We start from the raw sequence: 7,927 nt of genomic DNA, 5'->3' as shown, positions 1-7,927 counted from the left end.
TTACTCCCTCCCCCTCCTCCATCCCTCCCTCTCCCACTTCCCCAATTCCTTCCTTCCCCCAATTACTCCTCCCCCCTGCCCCAATTCCCCTCTTCCCCCAATTCCTCCCCCTCCCCCATTTTCCCACTCCCCCGTTTCTAGGTAGGCCAAAAAGGGGAGTCGGTTTGACAGAGTTCCTGACTTCTGCTTGACGGACAGATTGTCATCTCCACTGGCGCAGGCCGATTCTGGCCCCTTGTCGGTCCGGTTTTGGAATCGGGCTGGTTCCCGGTTTTAGGGTTTGCGCCGGATCGGGTTGAGTAATTTGGGCTCCCTGCTTTATTTAATGATATGGTATTTTGAATGGTTGGTTTCTTAGATTTGCATGGTTGCTTCTGAATGTGTGAATTTTGCTTTAGGGTTTTTGAGGTTGTTTTGTGGTAGGCCCAATGATAATTGTAATTTATATATGCTGAAATTAAAAAAGGAAGAAAAAAGAATGAAGGGGGGCAAGGAAAAAAAACTCCAAAGGAGGAGTAATTGGCTCCCTCTCAATTTAAGTATGAGTGCATACACACAGAAACACACACATATGTAAATGCACACACATAGACATGCATATGTATAGTGATGCATGTGTGTGTATATGCCTACATATATGTATTTTTTACAGTAAGAGTTGTTCAGCAGTGGAATCGGATGCCTAGGGAGGTGGTGAACTCCCCCTCACTGGCAGTCTTTAATCAGCGGCTGGATAAGGCTCCAGGCTGATCCTGTATGGAGCAGGAGGTTGGACTAGATGGCCTGTATGGCCCCTTCCGACTCTGTGATTCTACCCCCCCCCTCTTGTGTCTGTATTTTTCTGTATTTCCATCTATTCCTTCTTGGTTAGAATATATTTATGTTTTAAATTTAAGGATCGCCCAGTCCCTGAATGCACAGGGATCTGGGCGATGTACAACAAAGGTTAAAACATCAAGACGTAACATTGTTAGAATTAATAAACGAACATTCCTTCCGTTCTTTAAATAATCTCCAGATGACGTCACTGATTTGATCTTAAATCCATTCTGGACTCTGTTGCCATCTCGCGGGCGGAGTAAGGAGGAGGCAAAAATGAAAAGGATGGAAGGCAGGAGGAGGGTGCCGGCCGTGATGGGAAACTGTTGCTGTCCTCAGCCAAAAGCCTGGAGGAAGATCTCTGCCTTGCAGGTCCAGTGGAATTGCATTAGGTCCAACAGGGCCCTGGTGGTATTTGACAGAGAGTTCCACCAGGTTGGAGCCAGGACCAAAAAGGCCCTGTCTCCGGTCGAGGACAACTGGATGTCTTTGGGGCCGGGGAGATCTATATATAGTGTGTTTGTGTGTGTATATTTATGTATCTATATATACACACAAACATATGTGTGTGTGTATATATATATATATATGTATGTATGTATGTATGTATATCCTAACTAGGAAGGAATAGATGGAAATACAAATTTCATTGCTTCCCCTCCTTTTTCACCAAAAGCCTCTATCCGAAATGAAATCATATTAATTGGGGATGCCGGAATGTAACAGCAGCCACACTGCCTGCACCTTGATGCGTTTATAGAGCTATTTATTTAGAATAGTTATAACCAGCTTTTCCCTGATAGGCTGAGAAATAAAAAATGGGTTTCCTCCTGAGGAAAGGTAACACTCCCTAGCTCCACAGGGGCAGCCCTGCTGGTCTGTTGCAGCAAAAAACGAAACGGGAGGTTTATGGCACCTTAAATAATTAAATAAAATCTCAAAAGGCAGTGTGGTTCCGGCGTAGGCTGTCTGGAGAGCAGTCCAGAATTCCTGCCTGACCCATCTTGTTCTTTTGTGAAAAGGCGGGGGGAGGAAACGTTGATTCAAACGGGAGCAGTGCGTGTTGATTTCCTCCTCGTCCAAGCAAGATTCCTTTTCCAACCCTGAGGTTATTTCTGTTACGGAGCAGAGATTGGCTGGAAAAAAAATGACTTGTCACATTTTCCTTCTCCCTCCTCTGTGTCTGTTCTGAGCGTCTTCCTCTTCTGCGCTCCTCGAGTCTGTTGGCTGTTCCTGAGAGCAGCAAATCCCCACTTTCATTGGTTCCACAGTTTCCTTGGATGATGAATTTCAGGCCTACCAGTGCAGCCGTATGTTCGCCGTACATCTTGTCTCACAACAATCGGGCACATCTTTTGTGCAAACAACTGTGGCACGTTTTTGGTGATCTCCTTCTCTAAATAATCTACCTTTGGGCTGCTTAGCTTGAATGTTACCCCCACTCTGATCTTTGCTACAGCTAGAGAAATCTGAGTGATTTCTTGCAGTGCGAAGGGCTCCCTGGCGCTCTTCAAACCAATGGGAGGCTCTGAATCTGGTTAATGAATGTGGAGGACAGAAACCGCTATCCGTCCAGGGTGGCTTAGTTATTTCTTGTACTCTTAATACGCTCCCTGGAGATTCTCTGGTCCTGATTTCTGACCCTGTTCTCCGGACAAAACCTCTTTTTTTGTGGGTGGGGCCCTCTGTAAGCTGGTGGAAGAATACTCATGTTGAGTCTTCCCCACTGGATTCTTCAAAGGCCAGCCCTTACCAAAAAGCGGTTTTGGAAGGGGTGAGTCATGGTTTTAAGGGCTGACTTTCAGATCCGGGCTCATTGCAAAGATGTGATCAGGTATATCTTCCGAAGAGCAGAAGGAAACGTTTTACTGCCTTTGGAGAGGAGAGGCACCCCATAAGAACATTAGAGAAGCCAATGTTGGGTCCGGCCAATGGCCCATCCAGGCCAACACTCTGTGTGACACAGTGGCCAAAAATACCAGGTGCCATCAGGAGGTCCAGCAGTAGGGCCAGGACACTAGAAGCCCTCCCACTGTTGCCCCCCCAAGCACCAAGAATACAGAGCATCCCTTGCCCCAGACCGAGAGTTCCTATCTATACCTTGTGGCTAAGAGCCCATGATGGACCTCTGCTCCGTAAAAGAACATCAGAGAAGCCAATGTTGGGTCCGGCCAATGGCCCCTCCAGTCCAACACTCTGTGTCACACAGTGGCCAAGAATACCAGGTGCCATCAGGAGGTCCAGCAGTGGGGCCAGGACACTAGGAGCCCCCCCACTGTTGCCCCCTCCCAAGCACCAAGAAGACAGAGCATCCCTTGCCCCAGACCGAGAGTTTCTATCTAGACCTTGTGGCTCATAGCCACTGATGGACCTCTGCTCCCTATGCTTATATCAAGATCTCCCTCCCCATTTGTTTGCAAAGGGCTTGCTTGATCCTGATTTGTGTTGTTCTTGTCTTAATGCCATGAGCCGTAGTAGGAATCCTTGCCTCTTTGGTGGGCATGACTACGAGTGTCGGGGATTTCTCTCTGTGGTAACTAGTTTCAGAGGGGAGCCGGGTTGGTCTGCAGTAGAACGTCTAGATTCGAGTCCAGTAGCACCTTAGAGACCTACAAGATGCTTCGGAATAAGCTTTCACGGCCACAGGAGGTGGCGGCGGCTACAAGCATGGACGGCTTCAAGAGGGAATTGGATAAGCATATGGAGCAGAGGTCCATCAGTGGCTATTAGCCACAAGGTATAGATAGGAACTCTCAGTCTGGGGCAAGCGATGCTCTGTATTCTTGGTGCTTGGGGGGGGGGAACAGTGGGAGGGCTCCTAGTGTCCTGGCCCCACTGCTGGACCTCATGATGGCACCTGGTGTTTTTGACCACTGTGTGACACGGACTGCATGAGCTATTGGCCTGATCCAGCATTGGCTTCTCTTATGTTCTTATATGGAGCAGAGGTCCATCAGGGGCTATTAGCCACAAGGGATAGATAGGAACTCTCAGTCTGGAGCAAGTGATGCTCTGTATTCTCGGTGCTTGGGGGGGGGGGCAACAGTGGGAGGGCTTCTGGTGTCCTGGCCCTACTGCTGGACCTCCTGGTGGCACCTGGTGTTTTTGGCTGCTGTGGGACATGGAGTGTGGGACTGGATGGGCCATTGGACTGATCCAACATTGGCGTCTCTGATGTTCTTCTATGGAGCAGAGGTCCATCAGTGGTTCTTAGCCACAAGGTATAGATAGGAACTCTCAGTCTGGGGCAAGGGATGCTCTGTCTTCTTGGTGCTGGGGGGGGGCAACAGTGGGAGGGCTTCTGGTGTCCTGGCCCTACTGCTGGACCTCCTGGTGGCACCTGGTGTTTTTGGCCACTGTGTGACACAGAGTGTAGGACTGGATGAGCTATTGGCCTGATCCAACATAGGCTTCTCTTCTGTTCTTTCGAGAGTCAAAGCTCCGTTTATCACATACCTGTCTGTTTATTGGCGTGTGTCGTATCCGTCAGGAAGATCTGGGAAATCATACAGAAGCTTTTTGGGAAAAAAGAAAAGGTGCTGAATCATTCACCCTCGGCTTCTGTGGTTTCATTTGCTGAGCGTATTAATGAGGCGAGAGAGAGCAAGCAGTGTTTCTTAAATACATGCTGCTATACCTTTACCACCTATACCTTTCCCCTATACCTGTCTCCCCTGTCCTCCTTTCACCTAAATGCCCATTTTCTTCCAAAGGAGAATAGCTGAGCAGCAGAGCACACATGCTTTGCGTGCATAAGGCCTTGGGTTAATACCCCCCCCCAGCCCCTCCGGTTATAATGATCTCGTATAGCAGGCTGGGAAAGGCCTCCGCCTGCGGCCCTGGAGAACCGCTGTCAGTCAGAATAAACCATGCTGAATGAGATGGAAGAGTGGTCTGATTTGGTATAAGGTAGCTTCAGACAGTCGGCATATTCAGACCTTGTTCCATGACAGATCTTGTCGTATGGATCAGCGCCGCTTGCTCACCAGGGTCCCTCTGGGATGCCGCTGGGAAGAGTAAAATGTTTGTCTCCAACCACAGGAGAGTATTTGCGGCATTGGCAGTTTCTGCGTCTGGCCGTGTAGGGGTGCGAATATTAAAAATGTTGTTCCAGCATAGAAACAGATCTTACCTTTTGGCTGTCCTTGTAATCTGCTTTCTCCCTTTTGAGATGGCTGGAAAGAGATGCCCTGTGATGTTTTTGTATTTTATTCCTTTCGGTTTGCCTGCGCTGCCCACTTTGTAAATGCAAAGGCCCGTGTGCGCAAGGAGCTCTTTCACAAGCCGTTTACGTCTTTCACAAGCCGTTTACAGTATGCTTTGGATACCAACTGTGGGGTGTGGGAGACTCCTGTCTTTATGCTGGTTGTAGACTTCCCACTGGCATCAGGTTGGCCATTCTTGGCAAAAACCCTAAAGTACTAGATGTTTCTGCAAATCGAAGGAATAAAATAAATAAGTCTGATCCAGGAGGGCTCCACTGTTATTCACTCACAGGTACAGTCCCTAAGACAGAAAAAAACATTTCATACTGCAAATAAGTTTTTTGAATTAAGGTGCATGCAAGCATACTACCCACCCACCCCTCCTCCATCTTGGGGCTCTTTAGCTTGGAGAAACGACAGCTGAGGGGTGACATGATCGAGGTTTACAAGATTATGCATGGGACAGAGCAGGTAGAGAAAGAAGTACTTGTAAAAGGAGCTCTTTCACAAGCCGTTTACAGGGTCCTCAAGACAAACACACATTTGTACCACAGAAACATTGCTTGAAATGAAGCCGGAGTGCTAGATCCTGCTAGTTTTCTCAGTTCCAAGAATGCCTGAGCTATTCCAGTTCCCCACAGTAAATGCTGGATAACTCCTAGAAAACACCACATCTATAATTGCACATGGTGGAAAGCTATAGCAGGCATATGGCGTACTATCCAAGGTAGTGGTGAACATGGACAGCCGTCCTAGATTTCCGCCGATAGCGGAGGGGCTGTGGCTCAGCAGTACAGAATCTACTTGGATCCTGTGTTCGGTGATCGACCTTGACTTGAGACCGTGGAGAGTTGCTGCCAGTCAAGTGGACAACGCAGACCTTGATGGACCACTGGTCTAATTCCGTATAAGGCAGCTTTGTGTGTTCAGTCTTTAAGCAGGCGGAAACAGTGATATTTACAGAGCTTCTGAGAGAATCCTTACCGAGTTACATAAAATTAATTTTGTATAGTTTTTTTCACGGCGCCTTTCTAGTTGTCGAGAGACGTTTGCACAACGTCAGCAGGTAAACAACAGAGGTTCTGCATAACATTGATCAGTGTTTGGCAGTTATATGTAGGGTTTATATGTAGGAAGACTGGAGCACTTTAAATATTGTATGGTTTTATTGCGTGTTTTAAAGTGGCTTTGTTTTACTGTATTTACTGTATTTCATCGATTTAATGTGGCTTTTGCCGTATGTTAGCCGCCCTGAGCCGTTGGGAGGGTGGGGTATAAATCTGAAAATAAATAAATAAATAGAAAATAATAGACCTTGCAATGGAGCCTTTTCTGCCATTTCGTTTTTTTAAAAAAATGTACGCGTAGATACAAGAAACTCCATATGGTTTCTGTGTTGATTACTAAACAAGAAGTTGAATACATGCTATCTAAGATAAGAACATAAGAGAATCCAATGTTGGATCAGGCCAAAGGCCCATCCAGGCCAGCCCTTGAGGCCAACTCATGTAAAAGACAGTAGAACCATGTCATCAGCATACAGAAACATAGATACTTTCTGTTGGCCAAGTGAATGTGGAATAAACTTTGGGCCTGTCAATCTCTTGGCTATCTCATTGAGGTATACGTTGAAGAGCAGGGGAGCTAGAATACACCCATGTTTTACACCTCTGAGGATTGGAATCTCCTCAGTTAACAATCCAGAGGTGCCCACTCTTATTTTGGTTGTTAGGTTACTATGGAGTTTGTGTATAAAAAATAGTAGCCATTTGTTGATGTTTGTAATGGCCAGCTTCGACCAAAGCCAGTTCCTATCCACTGGATCAAAGACAGCTTTTAGGTCCACAAATGCTGCAAACAAATGTTTGGTAGGTCCCATAGTGCATTTTAGGGTGAGATGGTATAGGATCAAGCAAAGATCAATTGTACTTCACCTTTTTCTGAAGCCCACTTGCTCTGAGCAGATAATTTGATTGGAGGCTTCCTAAATAGGGATGGGCACAAAGTGAACCACGAAGCAAAATAATCATGAATTTTGCTGTTCATGGTTTGAGAACCGAAGTTCATGATGGGTCTATCATCACAAACTTTCCATGAACTTCTGTTGCAGTTCATAGATAGAGCAGGAAGCAGGGGTTTAAAGGGCTCCAAGTTCCTTTAAACCCTTGCTTTCTGTACCTGTGAGTGTACCTGTGAGTGAATAACAGTGGAGCCCTGCTAGATCAGACTTGCAGAAACATCTAGTCTTTTAGGGTTTTTGCCAAGAAGGGCCAACCTGATGCCAGTGGGAAGTCTACAACCAGCATAAAGACAGGAGTCTCCCACACCCCACAGTTGGTATCCAAAGCCTACTGCCTTTGAACATGGAGGCTCCATTTAGCCATTATAGCTCTCGAAAGGCCTGTCGCTGTAAGCCTGTAGCTCAGTGGCAGAGCGTCTGTTTTACGTGCAGAAGGTCCTGGGTTCGATCCCCAGCATCGCCAGTTAAATGGACCATGTGGTAGGTGATGTGTAAGACCTCCGCCTGAGACCCTGGAGAGTTGCTTCCAGTCTCAGCAGGCAATACTGACCTTGATAGACCAATTCAGTATGGCAGCTTCATGTGTATTCATATGGGTATAAAAATTTACCTGCAATGGTTATAAGCTGTATACTGCGTTACTAGCACCATGTGTGAATGCTACTGAAACAAAAGTAGAAGAAGAAGAGATTGGATTTATACCCCACCCACTACCCAAAGGAGTCGCAGAGCGGCTTACTAACTCCTTTCCCTTCCCCTCCCCACAACAGACCCCCTGTGAGGTAAAAGAAGAAGAAGAAGAAGACATTGGATTTATACCCCGCCCTTCACTACCCAAAGGAGTCCAAGAGCGGCTTACAAACTCCTTTCCCTTCCCCTCCCC

The 7,927-nt window shown here is 47.0% G+C and overlaps 1 non-coding gene across 1 annotated transcript; it reads left to right on the top strand.

The window, feature by feature from the left end:
- The first annotated feature begins 7,437 nt into the window (after positions 1-7,437).
- On the top strand, positions 7,438-7,507 carry TRNAV-UAC. Its single transcript has one exon. It is a non-coding gene; the product is annotated as a tRNA-Val (tRNA).
- The last annotated feature ends 420 nt before the right edge of the window (positions 7,508-7,927 follow it).

The sequence above is a fragment of the Gekko japonicus genome, unplaced genomic scaffold (genome assembly GCF_001447785.1).
Source record: "Gekko japonicus isolate JY-2015 unplaced genomic scaffold, Gekko_japonicus_V1.1 scaffold2948, whole genome shotgun sequence".
Classification (NCBI taxonomy): Eukaryota; Metazoa; Chordata; class Lepidosauria; order Squamata; family Gekkonidae; genus Gekko; species Gekko japonicus.
Note: the sequence above shows the minus strand (reverse complement) of the source record. Positions and strands in the feature narration are given on the sequence as shown.